The 22,376-nt window shown below is 39.0% G+C and overlaps 1 protein-coding gene across 7 annotated transcripts in view; it reads right to left on the bottom strand.

The window, feature by feature from the left end:
* Nucleotides 1–22,376, bottom strand: part of RBMS3 (RNA binding motif single stranded interacting protein 3) — a 765,077-nt gene that overhangs the window by 113,567 nt on the left and 629,134 nt on the right. The gene's annotated exons all lie outside the window — the stretch shown is intronic.

Genomic DNA, 22,376 nt, shown 5'->3' on the forward strand with positions numbered 1-22,376 from the left:
ATGAAACACGAATTGAAAATGCCTATTTCCTTCCATTAACTGTGAGAGGAAACCAGATGATGTAGTAAGATGTAAGCTTCTACATCCAGCTTCTGGTGGCTCAATTCAGTCTCTTGAGGCTACAGATTAGAATTGCTACTCATAGAAGTGCTTACCAAAATGAAGTGAGATTTGATCTTTTCTAATCTTTTTGTCTGTCAATAATATAAAGATAGCAATATACTTAATATAATATACTCATAATGTTGAAAAGAAAAAAAAAAGGACAGTTAAATCATAAAATCCACTAAGAAAGCAGGCAATAGTACTTTACATATGGAAGTTAGTGTTTCTGATGGAAAAAACCTCAAAGTTTCTTGGCTGCTTGTTGATGACATGGCAGGAGTTGATGTCTTTGATTTAATATCAATGCAAAGGGCACCTTAGGCTGCAATATTATGTCAAATGGCCCTACAGCAAACAGAATTCATTTTCCAAAGCCAAAAGGAAAACAGACCTTGATTTTATACATGAAATGTATGTGCGCATGTGTGTTGGTTGAGAGAGTGTGTATGTGTATCACCTTGCTTTAATATCAAGTGAAGCTGCTTATGCACAAGGACATTCTCTTCTTTGTCTGTGTTACAATAACTTATCCTTTAGCTTAACAGGTCTTATTTCTGACACAGTAATGGACAAATGTGAATGAGAGTTCAGGGAGAAGGATTCCTTTCAGCCTTCTTTGTTGTGCAAAACAAAAAGGGAAACTTCAGGAAGAGTTTGATTAAGACTCCAATATTTCTCTCTTTTTGACTTATCTGTGAAAACTGTCCTCACCATATACATGGGTGAAAGACAATAATAATGGCAGAAATTAACATTGCCCCATTTTCTCTACCTACAGAAGACACTCATATTTGATCCACATCATGGGCTCAGTAATCATCTTCAGCCCCTTACTTCTCTTAACCATTCACTTGTATGCCACACTGGTCCAGCATAGCAGATGCTTTCATTAAAAAGGCTGAGAAACAGAGATGCTTGCTGGTCTGGCCTGGAATTTGGAAAGAAACTCAATTTAAAATAAAAATGAATTTAAATGTCTCTGGATATGGCACTGCTGAAAGAAGCACTGCTGAATCTCTCAATTTATTCCACCAAGAACTTTCAGGTTAATATATATTAATGTATTTTTTGTAGGTCTGCAATGCATGTTTGATTTGTTTCTCCTAGAAGCAATTTAAATTTAAATTCCAAAGCTGTAGACATCTGAAGAATGCTTAGGTTCTCTTAATCATGGCAAAACACCACATATAGGGATTAAAAGGAGTCAACAGCTACAGAGAGTCTGCTTAGAGAAGCAGACACTTGTAGCATTAAGGTGGAATAAAAAACAACAACAACAAAAAATAATAATAATAAAAAAGAATCCCTTAAAACTTCCAGATAGATTATTAGACCCAGGAGGCTTGGTTCTGGTGTTTAACCAACACAGCCAATTACATTCAACATAAGAGTTGAGAGAGGAACAAAAGTGAAGAGACCTGTTCGAGGCAGCATCTGAAGTAGCATGTGCAGTTCTGGGTTTCTCAGAACGAGGGAGACATGGAACTCCTGGAGTGGGTCCAGTGAAGGGTGACAAAGATGATTGAGGGACTGTCCTCTTACAAGGACAGGCTGAGGGAGCTGGGCCTGTTCAGCCTCGAGAAGAGACCACTGAGAGAGGACCTTAACAATGTCTGTAAGTATCTGAAGAGAGTGTGCCAAGAGCATGGAGCCAGGCTGTTCTCAGCAGTGCCCAGCAACAGGACACGGGACAACGGGCAGAAACTGATGCACAGGAAGTTCCACCTGAACATGAGAAAGAACTTTATTGTGGGGGTGACCAAGCACTGCAACAGGTTGTGGAGTCTCCATCACTGGAGATATTCAAGAATCTTCTGGATGAAATCCTGTGCAATGTGTAGGATGACCCTGCTTGAGCAGGGAGGTTGGACCAGATGACCCACTGTGGTCCCTACCAACCTGACCAATTCTGTGATTCTGTGAAAACTCTTCACATTCACAAGACTACTCTGACCCTTCTTTGAATTAAAGATGATGACGGACAGTAAGTTGCAGCAAGCATTTCATGCACAGTGGGCAAAGGTTGTGAGCAAACAGCTGTGGTCCACAGAGGACAGGGGTTTTTTTTCCTATTTCCACAAAATTTGAACCACAAGAGACAGCTGTGCCCATTGGGACTCCTCTGTCATGTTGGGGATCTCTGGCCTCCAGCTGTCAGAGGAGGTAAGGGGCAATTGTAACTGTGGGAGTGATAGGAGATGCCTAACCCCTGCAACCCCAATCATATGGTAACAATCACCATATGCAGAACACCCAACCAAGGAGCACTCCTTGGAGAAAGGCGTAAGCTGGCTTTTGCGAAGTTTGACTTGGGACACCTTTTTACAGTGACATAAGAGGAATAGATGTTGACACCTTCTGTGTCAACAAGGGAAAATCAGGTCTACTTATCCTGGGTTTCCTTGTCTTCATGCAGCTGCCTTTCACAACACTGGCCATCGATGTAACAGTATTTCACAAATTTATGCACAAAAGGCTATAAGGTGTTAATAGCAAAAAGTGACAGGTTTCTCAGTGGTCTATTTTTGTTTCTGCAATTTTATTTTTTTTTATGGAAAACCTACAAATTCTATTAAAAGACCTTGGCTGTCTTTCACTCTCTTTACTGATCAGACTGGCTAGCAAGTGACTTCTTGGTAGCTGAGAAATTCCCGTCTTCCGGACTTAACTAGTAACATCAATTAACACAGTGGGAAATATAAATATTTCTACCATGCAAGTGATCATTGCAAGGCAACCAAACTCTGTTGATCAGGGTGAATGATGACTCCCAATACCTGAGCAAGTTTCTACTCTCCAGTAATGTAAAAAAAAAAAGAATTGGAGAAATGTTTTTTTTACCTTTGTCAAGAAAGAAAAGCTAAATTCTCAATGAAAAAAAAAACCCAAACTGTATTTGTCAGAATGTGAAAATGTATCAGAGATATAATGTTTATTAGCTTCTATTTAGGATCTTCCTCACACCAAGGTACTTTAAAATAAGAAGCAGCTGAGGAGAAATCAATGCTGGCATCCATGGATGTTCTGTATTCATAGGGATGCCTCCTCTGATTGATTAGTTGGCAATATGAGATAAAAACAATTTAAATTTTTTTAAAAAGAGCTTAATGAGAGCAAAAGTCTCTATGAGAGAAGAGTGGGATACTAACAGCAAAACAAGGAGGGGATCCCTAACAGCTCCTCTAACCTTGTTTTATTACATATTCTGTACATGGACAGGAGCAGTGGAAGGAGAATGGCTTCATCCCTAAATTTGACCTACTGAGGTAAAATAACAAGATTAAAACAGTTTAGGCATTGCAGAGTACAAGAGGAACTATCTGGCTGAAATCATAGCAGAGAGCCATTTATTCTTTTCCAGTTTGTAAACTAGACAGCCTTATTCTTATTTCTTTATGCTTTCTTATTTCTTACGGGAGACATAATAACTTCTCCCTACTTGCACTGCTGCAAAGCTAATCCTCCAAGCTTGCACACAGCACTGGTGGTATGATGCAATTGTACACAGTAGCTTCAGGTCAATCCAGCACCTTATACTACCTTCAGAACACAGTCCTCTCCAAAAGAAATACTTCTCATAATTACTAAAACACATGCAGAATGCCCCTTTCCTCTTTCATACAGAATTTCATAGGCTGTACTATATACATGTATACTTCATAGCCACAGATACCTATTTTAGCAAATGTTTAAACAGGGAGCGGAGGAGGACCTGGAGCATTCACAAAAGTATAGATGAATGAAGCTTGACACTGGTATGAAACATAAATTACACTCAGTATGAATGATATGAAACATAAATTCAGTGCCACTCTCCATGTAAAAAGCTAACTACACATTCTTGGTGGGCAATCTTCTGATGCATATTTTCCTTCCAATCAGTGTAGTGCATCTCTTATCTGCACCACAGATGCTGTATATCCTGACAGTGCCTAGTGCACAGAAATTCCTTTGAGATCAATGAAACTTCTATTCACAGAAGACGCAGGGAATGAGCAACAGAGATCTCTGAGGTAGATAAGTCTTAAAAATCAAGTTCAAGGAAGGTGAGTTTGCGCTGTGTGACTGGTAGAAGATTTATTTCAGACTTTATACAATTCACTGAAAGCCAAAGGTCTGGAGTATTATCTGTCATTGCTTCTAAAGGAACACTGAAATAATTTCATCTAGAGGCAGATCATGCAGCATGGCACACTGTCCAGCAAAGAGAAGTGACTACTGTCATCCAGAATAGACACAGAGTCAGCATATAGCTGCACTGAGGTGTAAAAATTCCAAATCGAGTGGGATTCTCAAACCTAATGTATATCAGTGCACTTAGTCTGAAGTGCTTTTGGCAGAAAAGAATCAAGATATAACACTTAGGCTTCACAGCAGAGTACTTACTCTTGTCTTTTGTCTCCTGGTGGTGGTTAAGTGGCAGAACAGAGCTGGTTATAATGCAAAGTGCCTTCATCCATGCAGGATTACGCCCCTCTCTATTCCTCACAATTTCCATTTGTTTGCTCTCCAGGATCAAGTATATTTTCCCAACACATGACAGAATTATCGGGGAAACAGAGCTCTCATAAGGATTCATACCTTACCATCACTGAGCCCATCCTAGTATTCCATACAGACTTCCCAGGATCACAGCTGCTGTAAAACACTGAGCAAACTTTGAAGGACACCAAGATTAGGACATCAGCTGAAAACACCACCAGAACACAGAGCAGAAAGTTTGCTTTAAAGATTATCTGTTTATGTGATTCACTTTGTCTCAAAGTTTTGCAGATTTTTTTTCTTCATCTGAGTTAGTACATTCCAGTGTAACATCACAGTCTCTTCAGCTCATCTCTCGCAACTCACCACTATAATCAAAATGTTAACACGAATGACCCAGAAAGCATGCAATCACTCAGCATCGACACAAAACTACCTCTGTCAGGCCACATGGGCTTACAAGGTACAAAAGAGCTTTTAGCTGTGAAGGACAGATATTGCAGCAAATACACTCTGCTAAACATCCACCTACAAAAGTTAAATCTCTTCATCACACAGCTCTGATCATACAAGTATTCCCAAACTAAAAAATAACATGCCCTTTGCATTTTACGCTCTGCAGCATGCTTCCATTGTTAGTCCATTCCACCATTCCACTGCAGTGTACATCAACTCAGCTCTATTTTTTTTCTTAACTTCATGATTTACATTTTTAAGAACTTTTTTTTTTTTTTTAAATAACAGAATCTTCTCCCTCCAGAATGAGGAAGAACTGCCTGTTCTTCTCCTGATGAATATGCCAGCTGCCATCCACTACAGGGTCTCTTCTGTTACCAGTTCAGTTACCCACAGGGCACTAGTTTGAAACTGTTTCAGCAGTACACTAAGTCCTAAGAGTAACCCCGTGTTAATGACAAACTGCTAAAATTTAGAAAATATGTCAACCAAGCAATGCAAATAAATGCATTTATATAAGTACTTTCCAGTACATGTTTAGCTGAGCATAAGGCTTGTGCTATATTTGTATCCCTACCAGGTTACTAGCACAGCCACCAGTACCTTGTTGTTTGAGCGTATAATGCATGAAAAGTGGAAACCTGGAACCCCCAGCACAGTATGGCATGGGCCCCTTCCTCGTGTCATGGTCTGGAGTATTAGGAAATATTTGATGAAAAATTTCTAGCTTCAAATCCTTTGTATAGAAAACTGCTTCATTGTACTCAGAGCAGAGACAGCTTTCCTCGCTCATGGATGTCCATGTATTTCCATGAGTGGTTATGGAGAATACGAAGTGGCTGCATCTCCCATAGCTTCCCACCCTGCACAGAGAGTGATGAGTCATTAGTCTTAAGCATACAATCATAGAATCATAGAATGCCCTTGGTTGGAAGGGACCTCAAAGATCATTTAGTTTAAACCCCCCTGCCATGGGCAGGGACACCTTTCACTAGACCAGGTTGTTCAAAGCCCCATCCAACCTGGCCTCAAACACTTAATGGTTTAGTCAATTCACCTGAGAATATACCTGATCATGACTGGTAGGCCAGCCTTGTGAGTTCAATTCCCAACTCTGGCAGCACAATTTATTTACATATAGATGATGAAAAATCAACTCAAAAATGTAATGCAAAACAATAAATCATATATTCAGATATAGCTGTCTGCCACAAATAAAAGCACACCAGTAGAAATCAGTGAAATACATTCTAAAGAGAAATACTCCAAAAATATAGAACCCAACTACTTACACTAAAATAAGTTCTCACTAATTTATACTCTGTTTTGAGGGCCAGACAGTCTAGATTAGGAGGATTACAAACATATGTTCTGGTTATGTTCTGGTCTCAAAATTAAGACCTAGGTTTAGAAAGCTGGAGATCTGAGCTCTGTTTCTGTTAAGCCTCAGAGAGTCATGTTGGGAGGCTTTCACACTGACCGCACAGCAACTGTCTCTGCAATTCAGCAGGCAAAAATTTAGGGGCTTCAGTTCCCCATGCACTTCCCAGAAAGAGTAGGAGTCTTCGGATGAAAATTCATCTGAGTAGGATGCTGAGTACAAAAGGTGTCAAGCACTCCAACCCATCACCTCACCCTATCTTTACTGGAGAAAGTGGGATGTTTTCCTCATATACAGAAATTGAAGTAAGACAAAATAATTGGTATTTGGAAAACGATACCTTGAATACTGCTGAGAGAAACCAGATTTCTTAAACTGTTGAGAAGAAGTAAGATAGCATCCCTGTGCTAGCCCTAAATATGAACAACTTTGTATCCTCAGGCACGAGGAAAGAAAGGGGCAGCTGCAGTCATTTGCCACTCTGTGGTACCATGAGCCACTGAACTCTCCCAAGCCCTGTCCCCATTAAAGGCCGTATTTTCATATAGTTTCACCCCGCAAAAATCCCCTGTATGAAGATTAGCTTTTGAAAAGTGCCCTGTCCCTTCTAACACCCATGTTGGCATTTAAGGCTGAACACTTAGAGGATCTGAAACACCGTATATTTTATCTTTAATGAGCATCACAGCAGCTCAAACCATTAAAATCCACTCATCACTGATCACCTAGAAGAGAAAATCCTTCAAAGTCATGTAAAATTTTCAACATAAATCACTGACTTCTTTCACATCAGCTTTGAGGATATCTAAAATGTAATTTCTTTACATAGTATGAACGCGATCTTCAGGGACTGAAGAGAGAGAGAGAAACATGTGTGCATTTTGTTTTACTCTATCTGCCAACCTTCCCCTCCAAACACATAATCAGGTCTAAGGGATGATTAAATAGGTAATGGAACGAAGTATAATGTGACGTCTTACTGAAAGATAAGAGGGCAAACACGAGTATTTAAACCTTTCTTCTAGTTTGTGATAGATAAAGCAAGCACTATTATGTAGAATAGTCTTCATGTTACTTTAAATATCCTGTACATCTCCCATAAAGCTTTTGTGTAAAATCCTTCCCTGCATATATAGAAATGAATCATATCACATTATAGCTGGCTATGCATTCTTCCCTGAGCACACTATGTTTTAAATTGCAAAATCCATTTTTATTTTCTTTTTCATTTGTCACCTCACTACTGGAAGGAAGGTTTCCTGGAGCGTATTCCATTGCATGCCTGACAATATCAAGTCTGCCTTCAATACATTAGTATAAAAAATTGAGGATAAATGATTACATTTACATGAGGTCAATGAACAAGTACAGGAGCTAGAAAGCCTACATGATTCATTGTATCTTCTACTACAAACCTCTGAGACTTCTTGATGAGAATACAGATACAATAAATAAGTAGTTAGCAGGGAAATAACTCGGTTTTTTAGTATTCCATTAATTTTCAGATAATTTGGATAAATAAACCTGATATGAATATGTCTTTGTTATCTGCTATCTCACGATACAGCAAGATGCTGCACACTGTTAGCCTACCCCTGTCCTTAATGTAACTCAGCCAGTTGGAGATGAGGCACTGATGGATTTTCTCTCCGAGGCATTCTCCTTTTTAATTCTGAATTAGTACATCGTTCCAATCAATGTATGCATTCACCACATGCTTATGCAATAAAGCTTAAAACTAGTGCAAGCATAGTATAATGCTTTGTCACACGTGTGTGCTTGAAAAAAAGAGGCAGAAAGAGTAACATACTTGTAAAAAAATATAAAGCAGAAAGGCTGAGCATCCTCTGCAGGGCTAAAACACTTTTCAGGAGACTAAGGGAGAATCTGTAAATATTTAACATTGCTACAAGCAGAGGGATTAACAGACTAGAGCTCTTTGATCAATACTTACAGCATCATGTATTATTTCCAACGGGCATGAACAGCAAAATGCTATTTATTGACTAAAGTATGCTACACATCATTGAAATTTAATACAAGAGGACACGAAATTCTCTCTTGATCAGGAATATGCCACTGACCTGACCATAGCCTAATCAACCACTTCTTGCACTGCAGTAGCACTTGATGGTTCCCAGCCTGATTTTTCTGGGAGCTTCCAAGACACAGACAAATCCAGTCTCTGACATCAAAAGATTAAAGTACTAGATAGTTTAAGATTAAATTAAAAAAAGTTGGTGCAACAGAATGAATGGAAGTATTAGTAGTGAGAGGGCAAAAAGCAAAAAATCACTTGGTTTCATAGACTAATTAGGAATTCAATGAGCAGTTTGGAATAAGAAACATTTTTTTTTAGTTTTCTAGCTTATAAAAATAAAAACAAAGAGCTTTGATAACTTTTGTCCCAATTTCATTGAATGCAGTGCCGTGCAAGCCAAAAAGGAACAGCAAAATGAATATAGCTTCCAGACAGAAGACGGTGCTTGTTGGGACAAACCAGAAATGACCTGATCAGACTGATGCTCTGTCTGCCACAGACAATGCTCTATATCCAATACATAAAAGGAAAGTTCAAGAAAGCAAACTATAGACATTTGTGAAATAAACAGACAGGAAGAAAATATTATTTGCCTTGTTATCCTGAGTCTCTTCATATATACTGCAGGGTTCTCACTCATTAATCTCACTAGGATACAATAAAATTATCTAGCACTACTTGGGGAAAATAAACCCGTGGACCTAACTGCTCTTTTAAATTTCACAGTCTTCCAGTAGCTGAAATACTTTGAAACAAATAGTATGGTTCTCATCCTTCATGCAAAACCCTGCTGCACATGTGACTATAAAGGAAAAGCACAAACAAGGAATTTCACATCAATCATTCCTAACACTTTTTGAAGATAAATTATTGCAGTCCACCATCCTCAAAGTCTGTTCCCAATATTGGCCTTTTCTTTTGCTGTAGCATGCAATGTTTATTGTATTTATGAAAAAGCTTGGACTAGATAATAAACAAGATAAAATCCCATAATAATACAAATGCGTTACTCCAAAATCCAGCAATGCATACCTGTGCAGGGGCAACACAGACAACAGATTTAGAGTCCACATGAAACTCTTTCTCTTGATATTGAACATAGATAAATTAATCTCACAACTGTCTGCGCCTTAAAACTGTGCTTGCCTGCTACTGAAGAACCAAACTCTCACTGAAGTGCAAGGGGAGGCCTTCCAGTGCACAGGAGATGCACAGGAGCTCAGCTGCCCCCATGCCCACCACCTCCCAGGGCTGAGCTCACTTCCTGTAGTTCATAACCTATATTTGACACTGCTGAATCCAAACTTGTGCTGCTTATTTGGGTTTAGATAATCAGAAAAGAATGAAATAACTTTTCCTCAGAATGGAACTCTCTCAATTTTCCCTTCACAGCTGCACTTTCTATTACTCAATTTCAAGGAAACCAAAGTGACTGAATGCACTGGACTTAATCTTTTTAAAGGGCTCATATTTTCCTCACTGATTGACATTCTATCACATCTAGGAAGCAAAGAGGAGCTTCCCATGTAAACTCTGAATAAACTTTTCCAGTAAGTGTATTTCAACTCTTATTTCTAAGAAGGAAAAAGGTATTCAAGTAGATAATTGCTCTCATGAGGTGTATGAGCAATACATGTCAAAAGCTAAATGTGAAATTACAAAGAAACCATAAGCCACCTTACTAAAATGTCATTTATTGCCCAAGAATGATTCCTGAAGATAAGTCCTTAAATTACCATTTTATATTTTTTTCTTTTCAAATATGGACGTCTTTTTCCTGACAAAGCGTTTCGAGTTCTCTTATGCAGTTATAAGCTTTTCTTAAGATTCTTCAAGTGTTATGATACACCTTATGATTGCTTTTAACAATTACACATAATCCTAAACACCTATGAGGGATTTCAGAGAACAAATTTCAGCAGTCACTGAAACAAGAAGTCACAAACATCTAAAGGTTGCCACCTCAAGCTACCAGACTGACTTGTTTTCTACATTCAGTGTAAGAAATACAAGCAACTCCACAATGCTAAAATAAATGAAACCAAATCAAACAGTGCAATGGTTGAAAGTACTGACAGAGGAAAAGAAACCATGGACATATAAAATATGATAATCAAAATCCTTTCCAGCACTCCAGCCAGCCCACAAGAACTCTTTAGGGCATCTGAGCAAATGATGGATATTCTCTTGGTTGATAGCAGGGCTGATGCACAGAACACATTGTGTAGACAAATTATGTGACATGATGAAAAGAGGATGAAGAGAAGAGGATGTATGCACATAAAGAGAAGCAAAGACATCAGGAGCAAAAGGAAATATCCTGGAGGAAATTTCTAATGGCACTAAAGAGATGAGTCATACTTAGAGAGACTCAGAGAGACAGATGACACTGTATGCTGAGGTGGGTGGCTAAAGGCAGTCTACAGGCAGTCAACAGGCAAAAAACTAAGGAAAAAAAGAGAAACAGTCATGCTAATGAACCTCCTTGCCATAAAACTCTTTCCCACCTTTTTTCCTTTTTAAATACGAATTGTGTATATAAATGTGCGTAAGGAATTTTAATGAGATGTACACTTTAAATATATTAAAATGAATTATGCAGAAAAGCAGTAGGAGAGCAACAGATGTACAGATTCAAGGGTGACATGCTTAGTTTCACTTGATGAATGTTTGTTTTGTTGTTTTGAAAAATTAATGTAATGAAATATTTAAAGTGAACAAGAAACTTTAAAATTGACTTGGGGGATGGATTGCTTCCTTACAAGGACAGGGTTTTATTAAAGAAAATATGCTACTAGCATCCAAATCAGGATCCTATGAACAACCATTAAAATAATCCAGATATTTTAGGAATGTCTTAGAGACAGTGTGTTTTTAAAACCATGGTATAACACCTCTTATGGACTAATGAGATCAGAGAACAAAGTCTTCACAGCAAACTTACAGGACAGTGTTTCTAATTTAAAAGGCAGTGAGATGATAAGTTTCAAAAACTTCTAAAGGTTGATAGAAGACCAAGGCTGTCCACTGCTCAAAAAAAAATCTGGACCACTGCTTTTACCTATACTAAATAGAGACAGTAATAATTATAGAAACTTCACTAACATTTAATTGTCTTCTTTCCAACTGAAAGAATTAGAGAATTATGAGAATTCTCTTCATCTCATATTTCTGTTCTTAAAAGTGTCTCTTTTCTTATCTAGAGCATGATTTTCTGAGATTTCTGTTAAGCACTGAAATTTTCAGTGGCATTTACCTTTGAAAACTACCTTCAGGTATTAAACTTAGGTATCTAAACAAAAAGGACATCTGAAAACCAGACAAGAGATTCTCTGCCTAGGCTCTTCAGCTTTCATTGGCAAGAGCTATGAGGGAGTCACATATGCCTGCTTGATTCCTCATTGCAGTCTGTACAGCCTATAAGGAAAAATCAAGTACTAAGCTTTTGATTTCCCAAGCTGAGGTCAAATCCCAAATTGTAAATAAGAGTGAAGTTGTAGTGTCCAATGAAAAGTGACTGTGAATGAAGCAACAAACTGGAATTGTTAATCTTGCCCACAGCACCTCAGGGAATCAGAAAATTCTTACTATTTTCAAAGAATAAGAATATTCTTGAGAATATCCAGCCCCTCCTCCATGAGAAAATTGTTCATGAGGCAAATAAAGAAGACCAGAGGAGGTTATGATGATATAACTTGCATGCCGAGCCTTTGAAATGATAGCCTCGTGAGAAAGAACATGAATCAGAAAGATTCTTTGATTTTTCTTTTTAAAATAAAACCAAAAAACCTCACATTGTCCCGTACTATGCTCTTTACCATTTAGAATGGCTGGTAGCCAAGAAATGCAAACTAAACACGTATGAATGATACAGCTGCAAGGTTGTTCTGCAAAAACAAAAGAACTTTTTGTGGCCTAATAATGTTTCCCAACTCTAATCCATCTATTAAGAGATCACTACTGATAACAGCAGCAGCAATGGGAAACCTTCTGGGTAAAAATGTCTACGTTGCACAGTATGTGGAAATTGTATTATTTTTGCAACAATTTAACCTCAAGCCTTATCTGCAAATCTGATAGACACCCCCTCTCTTCCCTATATCATGATACCCTATATACAGGATCCACAAATACAATACATTTTTATGGTGGACGTTACTGAAATCTGTTTTACTTTCATGAAAATTCAATTAAACAAGAGAGTGTAATTATCTGTTTACTGGCAAACAGGCAGTCCACATTAGTTCAGCTCTGCTTTGTTGAACTGTGTTCAACTGCTCAAAGCACTTACATGTTTCATTATGAGATTTCATCAGACACCCCTGGCTCCACAACCATGGCACAGAAAATGGGATGCACAATGCCCACTGCTCTCCGCATTTTGGCTGCTGCTTCTTAAAAGCTGCTGCTGCTCTCTACAGAAACCATCTACAAGTATATCAAAGGTTAGGACAGCTTCATGTATATATGGTTTGCATTATCCACATCTTATCCAGTCTGCTTCCCCTCTCACGTTTTTTTAGCATGGAAAATTGAAAATTAACTTTAGTGGCTTTAATTTTGCCTCACTTCAGTCATAATGCCTAAAAAATCAACAGTACATATAGTATTTTATACTCTATTAATCACATGCAGCCTTACCTGCTGGTGCAACCTCCCACCAGTGCACACAAAGCCACCCTGTCCCTGCATGGTTGAGCTGGCATCCACATGCTGATGGCACAAGATTCATCTGACTGAATTGCCATTTAAACCTGAAACTCCTGATGGAGCCAGAAAAAACCTTGATCCTGGCAAATGTTTCAAGTGAGCTGTCCCCCTTCCTGAAGCAGACAGATCTCAGATCCGAAATGTCACGCACAATTACCCTAGAGTCCTTGACTCTGAATCTCCAAATAACTCCTGGCATTTTGCAGACGCTCCTCTTCCCCCAGCAATTTCAGAATTGGATTTTAATGAAATACAATGATTTTTCCTTCACAAGTAGCGGCTAAAATGAGACCCATGACTTAGCATAGGGGAAAAAAAATTACAACATTCATTCTTACAAAATAAGTAGCAGAATGCAAACTATTAGGAAACAAATTGTAAGACTGTCTCACTATGCAGGTCATCTAAACATTTCCAGGATGCATTTTATTCAGTGTGTTGGGCCTTCTCTAATGAAGACAAAACCTCCCTCTTTGGGATGGTGGGGCATACAAACACTGGCATTTGGAATCAGGTTTGTATTGTGATTCAGTATTGTGTATTACAATTGTTGGGTCACGTTCATGTTGTAATTTCCACATACTTCTGTATGAGTCTTCCAAATCAAAATTCCATGAAACATCAAATATCTCCAAAGACCTAAATTTGGTACTAAAACATTAAACAATCCTACTACCTCAGACCTGTTGGATAGGTTACAGTCTATTGGTCACAACTGGTAGCTGCCAAGTTTCCTTGGTGCTACAAGGACAAGGAGGTTGGAGAGTTGTGGGCCAGCAAGAGGGCCCTGTGTTTCTATAGGAGTCAGGAAGTAAGGCAGCGAGGTGACTCATGCTATCAAAGGTTGCTTTGGTGGCCACATGCAGGTGCAAACATCTTAGTGACCATCAGAGCAGTCTTCTGATGCTCCATGTCTCCTGAAACAAACAAGATCGAGTCAAGCATAGGCTGCTGTCCTTTGGGTGGCATGCCAAAGAGGCACTTCGCTGAGCTGTGGACTGGAACACTTTGCTTGACAAGAATAGGCAACAGATTAAGGAAAGGGACATCCAAGACAACACCTTTGTCACATGAGACACCATCAGTGCTCGTGTAAATGATGATGGGGTCGACCCCATGAAGCAAAGAGACAGAAATGAACTCAGGGAAGTCATCATGGTTGGGCTTCGCAAACGAAGATTTGGGAAGGGCTCTACCCACGTTTGTTACAAGTGCGCTGGTGGTTAAAAAGGCCAACACAAGATAGGCATGTCCGGTTGCAAAAGGCACAAGAGAAAGACTCCTCAGGTGGTATATTCTGCAAGGCACGATTCTTTCTGCGTTGCCTTTTCTCCTCAAGGGTGATCCTGCGTGCTTTCTCAAAAGCATCAGCAGTGTTAGAGATGGTGTGTCTCCAGGTCTCCCAATTGGAGGCCAGAGTAGACCAGTTATGATGATCAATATGGCCAAGGCTGAGATGTTGTTTCAGGAAGTCCTTGTATCTTTTCTTCGGGGCTCCTCTCCTGCGGCAGTTGGTGGTAAGTTCACCATAAAGCAGGATCTTAGGGAGGCCTTATGAAGGTGGTCCTTCATCCTGGAGATGTGCCCTGCCCAGCAGTACTGTGTTCTCAGTAACATGGCCTCAATACTTGTGACTGCTGCTTGTTCAAGAACAGATGTATTGGTCACATAATCTGACCAGTGGATGTACTCAGGGAAGTAGGCTCATCAGAATTCCCTATAGGCCTATATTCCCATCCTTACCGTGGGGCCACCAAAACGGCAGGTCATTCATGTGTTGAATGGATTAAATTCACTGTGTAATGTCAATGATCACTATTGCTGGTCTGAGATGGGGGTAGAAAATCACTGGCAACAGCTCAGCCTCCTTGGAAGGGAAGAATGGTAGAGGTTAGGTGTGTGATCATGAAGTTTGGAGAAGAATATACAGGGCGACCACAGGCTTGTAAAGAAATTGAACGGAACTCAATACAATGGACACCCACAAGGTAAAGAGGCCTTTATTTTAGATAAACAGTACTACTGAGTGGATCACCTGTTTGTGTAAATGGAGTTCCTTGAGTTCATCCAAAAGTTGTGAATGTCCTCCTGAACCAGCCAGACTAGCATGGAGGAAGTGTCTACAGATTTCAGGCCCATCTAAACTATAACATGTTGACAACTAATAAAAGAAACTAGGGGAAAAAAAGCAATAGGTTTGAGCTGTCTTCAAGCCACATGTTCATTTGCAGTGACTGGGAATGCTCAGCATCATGATGGAGAAGCATATAGAGACTGGCCCTAGGAATCATGATTCTATTATGATTCTGCTGTAGATAACAATTGCTATATCAGGCTTGTGTTGTAGTTTCAGCTTATTGCTGTATTGCGCTTCTAAATCACAGTCCCACATAATGTCAAATATCTTTAAACAAATATAGTATTAGAAAACTGAACTCTTCTCGTGTGAAATATCTGAGGGAACCTGCTCAAAAAGTATTGAACTCTGACAAGTAGTTAGAGTCTCAGGAGGAAAATGGTTCCTGTGGGCTGCTAATATGGCACTGCTGACAATGTAGTGCTCAGAGATTCCAAACTTGCCCCTTTTTATTTTTATACTGTAAAAAAAACCAATAAGCATAACAAAGAATAAAAATACAGTAGATTAGAATATTTTCTCTCAACCAAGCAGTAAGAGCCATGGGAAAGCAGTGATGATGCCATTAAGTGGCTATTCCCCAGCATCCTCTTCACATGAGCTCATATGCCCAAAGACATTCTCAGAACTGTCATCTCACTGCGCATGGAAACAAGTAACAAATTTTAAGGCAAATAAGGATTAAAAAAAAAAAAAAGGTATTAGGAAAAAAAGGAGGGGAAGTCCTTTAACTAGGAAATTAAAACCAGAATCTGACAAAAGCCTTAAGTATGTTTCTAATTTTGGCAAAGGAAGAGACTGAGCATATTAAAGACTGTCTTTTTGTCCGGAATAGACCTTTGAGATTTCCAAGCAGGCAACAAGCAGCGAAAAAAACTTCAATACACAGCAAAAATGATGAAATTGAAGACCAAATAGTAAAAGAAAAATATATCAGGATGTCGAATTCAAGGGAATGTGCTGAGAACAGGCTGTTTTTAAGACTGACGCAACTCTAAAGAGCTAGCACGGAAGAGGAGGAACTGTTTTAAGCTGATAGATGCTTTTGAATACTTAACAAGAGAAAACAGGAAATACCTAAGGAATTGTTATTTTGGTTTTGGCATATATTAGGGACAGACCTTTCAAGTGCCACAAGAGCAAAAGGATATCCTCTTCAAAAGGAACACAAGTCCTGTTCCAAGAGCTAAGTTCAATTGCAGAAGCCCATAAAAATGAACTGAGGCAAGTGAATGTTAACATTCATAGCTCAATTCTCCAGCCAGCTCAGCTGAGATTCAATTCCAAGAGACAGGTATTTCAGCACAAAAGCACATGCCAACAAATTAAAGCAGTACCCAGATGGAAGATGCAGGCAGCAGTGGTCTCAAAAATCGGCACACAGTGGTAAAATATCAGGAAACTTAATTCCTTAAAATTGATCAGCTAGAAAAACAGATTTATAATCATTAAAACCAAAAGAAAATTCATCAAACCCATAAAACTGAACACAATCTTACTTTTAGAAGAGTGAATGAGTTTGAACTAAGATGTAGGATTAAAAACCAGATTTCTTTGAGATCCACTACTGATAATGTGCATGAAAAAGTTATGCATTAATTATTCTTAGCACTCCAGACTTCTTACATGCTATCTTCCCTTCTTTGCTCTTACCTTCCCTATCAAAGAATGGCCAGAGATTTTTCTCTATATTATTCTCTGAGTTAATTTGTTTCTAATATGGTCAAATATTAGGGATGTTGAATGGAATGGAAATAGATATGCATATTGAACAAACAAAAATGTTCAAAAACTTCAAAGTGTAAAAAGAACAGAACTACTTCTAATGTAACTGGATGTCAATATGCCTCTAAAAATTGGGTGATTCGGAGGAGTTCTTAGCTTGCTCAACCAACTCAGGTAAACTGATTTTGATCTATCCAAAATTATTAACTTTCATTTGACTTTACGAAAAAGATACAAATCATTCTTCAAAACCTTGGCAGATGTTAGAAAATGAACTTTGCTCTTTCACCCAGTTTCTCTTTTACTCTTTGTGTAGAAGTTTCAGACTTGGGAGACCACTGCTGTTTGGGTAAAAAAAACAATCACGCATGTTTTCAAAATTTAAGTAAGGATTATTTAAGTATGTGCTAAAGAAACCTTCCTCAATCAAGGTTATCAATATGATTTCAGGGGGAAAAAAACCAACAAAACATATATTTGTACACATACGCAAAGTCCTATGAGAATCAGCTTTGACGGAAAATGAGATTGTCAACAATTCTGGCATGACAGGTGGGACCACAACTCAAATGTTCCCAGTTTTTGTTTGTATCTTCATCTACAAAAACCAACAGTGAAAGGTACATTCAAGTCAACATATTTCAGATGTGACAGAGCTCAAAAAGCCTAAGCAAAATAGGCAAAGCAAAATGAGTAGCTGTCATATGGATTTAGCTCCAAAGCTACTAAATTGTTATCAAAGGAGGTTATCGGACAACACGAGGTTCCTCCTGTCTAATCTGTCACAGGCTAAAACATTAAGCAATTTTGACTCTGCATTGAGAAAAGTACAGCAACAGACAGGCTCTGGGTCAAAGTCATTGGCACCCAGCCGGCCTACAAGGAGTGGAGGAATCTGTGCTGTGTCATCATCCAGCAAAACCCTTCCTTCAGGAGCGGGTAAGTGACAAGATGCAGACGGTGTCTCATCTAGTGCTGCGGGCACAGGACATGTAGATGCAGGATTGTATTTACAAGAAGTTCAGTACAGCTGAGACTGCTCAAAATCCATGGAGGAAATTTTTGAAATGTTGGCATAAAAGAGATGGTGACAGCAAGGCAATGCTAGCTGCAGGGAAGACACACTGCGCTAAGCCTGCTGGGAAAAACAAGGAGTGATGGACAACCATGTTATTAACCAAGATGCTCCCTCTAAAGTGCTCAGCGGCAAGGAAAGTGAGCTGCAGTTAGCTCTTCTCCAAGTAGCTGCTTGTGCAGGTTAAGCTGGTTCTTACCAAGAAAGTAGCAGTTTAAGAAACACTAATAAAGTAACAAAATGAGGATTAAAACAAAGACCAAACATACGGTATTTCTAACAGCTGCAGCTCCCTCAGAGAAAGCATGCTCTGTGGAGTTTGCCCTGTGGCACCTAACGAAGGGCTCTCGGCTCATAGGTCCAGTAGAAGGACTGACATCCTAACGAACTTGGCATTGTCTCTTCCCCTGACTGACCTTTCCCTGCCACATCCCTCTTAGATGGTGTACATAGATCGTTGATAGACCCCTATCCGTAATCCATCAGCTGGGTTAGATAACTGAGTTACTCTGATTTCTTAACTAGTGTTTGTAAGTTCTGACAGCCACATTTCATTTTATTAAGTGTACTTGTGCTGGTTAAAGCCTTTCATGATACCTCCTTAGGGCACTATTACAGGTTTCAGATCGAGACTGGACTGCTTGGGAATGGTTGTGTTCCTGGAAAAAGGCCTAATTACAACCTCGGTCTTGCACAGCAGTTACCTGTAGTCTCTGTCTGTATTACTTTTCCCCTGCAGAGGGTTAGAAACATGAAAATAAATAGAATTAAATTTGTGTTTGTTATTAGACAATGTGCAGCAATCAGGCAGAAAGGTTTTCATGTTCACTGTTAGGTACAGGATCTGATGCATGAGAAATGGTAATTAGATAACAAATTAGCCATTGATTCAGACCTGTCAGTGGTGACTGAAAACCATTATGTGGTGACTGCTCTTTTTTGGAGGTCTGTTTGAAGTATGTTGGTGGTCCTCATGTATTTCCTAGGAGAAGAACATCTGTTGAACAAAAACCACTATCAAAATCAATATAATTAGCATCTTTTTGAAACTCTCGCCTTAAAGGAAGGGTGGATCTTTTTCCTGATCCTGAGTTGATCTTTCTTGTGGGACAAATAGAAACTTTCAGCTTCCAAGTTGTTGTTGCTGGATAAAGGAACAGCTTTATTTCCCAGGTCTGACAGTCTGGTTTCATCTATTAATTTTCATACACTTGATTATATTAATGTTGATTAATGGTCAATAGTGTAAATTAAGCCTAAAAGACTTCAATACTTAAGTATCCATGCAAATTAATGGGACTAACTTACTTTTCACTCAAACTACTTCAAAAATGCCAAAAATGTTAAATAAGGAACAGATACTGTAGGAGTAGTATGGAAGCCACTTACAGAATAAGCCTCCTTTATGTCACTACTCTGGCATCCAGAAAAAGCTTTTGGAATCAATGATCACACCAAATGATCAGTATAGCAGAATCTTGAGACAGACCTCTCCTTATGTACATTTGTAGGGGTGCTGAACATTTTTTACTTTTTCAAAGCCAGCAAACAAGCAATGTCTTGGGGGAAAAAAAAAAGCTTTAAAATTAATTTCAGAGACACTCCAACTCTTGTATCTTCAATACCTTCCATCTTGAACTATTACTGTCCCATCTACATCTTTTATTTTCTTAGCACCAAAATCAAATTCCACTTTGCAGGACACTTCTAGTATACAAGGCTAAAACCAGTAAGCCACGTCATGAGATGCATGAAAGGACTATATTTGGTTGAAATTACAGGCAGGCAAAACATATACTTATATAAATGAAAAACCGCCTACCAACATCTCAATCAGAAAAAATTGCATTTAAGATTTTTAATGACTATTCCTTCTTACATTATATGCAATATGCTGAAATAAAGATAACTCACATGGAAAATGAACTGCTCAGCCTAACCTCGTATCCACCACACACCATGCTTGTTGAAATTACAGCCTCCTAAGGCTAAGGTAAGTTTCTTGGTGCTGCTGCTCACATTCAAGAAGAATATTCTCTGCTTTTAAAGAATTCAGCTCACTTTTGCCTGGTTTCTATTAGAGCCACCCTTGGGACTAGTCTGAAATCAGATAAATTAAAAATGAAAATAACCAATGACATCAACTCCTACATCAGTGCAATACAGACTCTCACAATATGTTTACTGCTATGCTACTAGCCTTCTTTTGAAAATCCCAAATGCTGAGGCTTTCATTACATTGTAATGTAAAACTCATTTGATGGAGAATTCCTTGAAGGACAGCACTTTGAAGGGCAGGTGCTCATTCATGGTGCTGTTACAGTGGGTGAGAGGGGGAAATCCAGACAAGAATACAGTTAGTAGGCTACTGGGTCGTATTTTCTTAATTTGCACACATATTTCAAATTTTTGTAGTGCTATCTCTGAACTACAAAACTTCACATATGATCACAAAGTTATGGAGGGAAGAGGTGAAGAAGCAAAGAGGGGAAATGAAGGGGGAAAGGAAGAAAGAAAATGAAGAGGAAAAGGGAAGGAAAAAGCCAGAGGACAAAAAGGCTCAGAATCAGTGAATTCACCGTGTAATCAGTAACCTAAGTGAGAAAGATGCTAATTGTATTCAGTAACACAATACTATGCCTGAAGAGCCACCCATGATAACTGGGATATGTTTTGTTAGTTGTTTTTTGGGGTTTTTTTTGTGGTTAAAATTCGAATTTTTTGAAATATAAAAGTCTTATGTGAAGTAAGACTTGTCAAACTTGGCCTTTGAAAAGTATTTTCTCATGCCATGCCTCTGCAATCTAAAAGTTAAATTACTCCTTTCCCCTTTTCTATCTCATATTTTGGTTTCTTTTTCTTTGCTGAACAGCAGCAATTCTGAAAACAGTATATACTTGAGAATTATAGACTGGGTGGTAGGGGAAAAGCTACATTTTATAAAATGCTGTTTTAATGAGTTTTAACAAAAAGGACAAATGTAAAATCAGATATCCATGCCTTTCCCCCCCCTCTTGATGTCTCTTACACTGTAGAAGGTAAATTGCAGGCACATCATAGAGAGTGAGGCAGTCCTAGGAAAATGCAGGCTGCTTTGCTCCTCTTTCAAGTTCCTGTAATTGAACCCGGGAAAGACCTTTCTATGATCTTGTGATCAAATGCTGCCATTCAAACAAGAAAGAATAAGAGAAATGGCTAAGAAATGGGGCTTTTACAGCTGCTAAGGACTGCTGACCAGCATAATGACATTGTTATTGTGACAAGCAAAGCCAAAATCAAATAGAATGTCAGCCTCCTGCTTTCCCAGTGCTTTCAGGCTGAATTGCTTTTCTCTGTTTTGCAGTACCATTCGAGGAGGAGAAGGGGGAGATAGAGACTTCAAGTACACAAGAGCCTCCCGGTATTCAAAACATATGGAAAGGGAAGAGAGAGGCTTCAATTATGCAAGAGGCTTCTGGTATTCAAAACATATGGAAACTGCTGTTGTGATACCACTCATCTTACTTTGTCTGGATGAATCACAAAGGGAAAGATCTTCACACGCTACTTCAGACACTTCATGCCACTTCATGCTGGGGGGGTGGGGGGAAGGTCTGTAGGAGAGTCCTCAGTGCTCAATACTCCTCTGGTGGCAGGGACAGGGAGAGAGGGAGGGTGGCAGAAAGGCAAGACTAGAAAGGGAGGAGAGACCCTGAGTACATTTTTCCCATTATGTGTGCCTTCCCTCTCTTGTGGCGCTCCCTTTCTCACTACACAGTCATTCCTAAAGGCATCAGCACCAAATTTTTCCCAAAACACTTAAGGACGCACCAAGCACCTGCAGACTGGCTTCTGTTCACAAAATTACTCAGAAGTTGGGATACATATCCTCTCTTTCAAGCCACCAAATTCTTTACAAGCTCTGCCAGTAAAAACGTATTTTACTGTTCCAGCCCCGATGGGGCAAACCTACCTGAGATCCTCCATGAGGCTTATGGTCACCCAAGTGTGCTTGAAGGGACATTGCCTGGATGTTTATTGATTTTCAGTGGTGTTCCAAAACACGTGAAAAATCAACTGGGGACAAAAACCAATTATTGGGACATCTGCAAAGGTCTATCCCAGAGGCTTCCACTTCTGGTTGAAATATGGATGTCCAAAGGAGTGTGTCAAAAAATATGTATTTGTACATTGTTAAGCTTCCATAAAACATTTTAGTTCAGGCTAGTTGGAATTTACAGGGCTAACGTTCAGACTGATACTTCTGACATAAACTTCACTATGC

The sequence above is a fragment of the Manacus candei genome, unplaced genomic scaffold (assembly GCF_025592945.1).
Source record: "Manacus candei isolate 608988 ecotype Guabito, Panama unplaced genomic scaffold, ASM2559294v1 h1tg000026l, whole genome shotgun sequence".
In the NCBI taxonomy this organism is placed as follows: Eukaryota; Metazoa; Chordata; class Aves; order Passeriformes; family Pipridae; genus Manacus; species Manacus candei.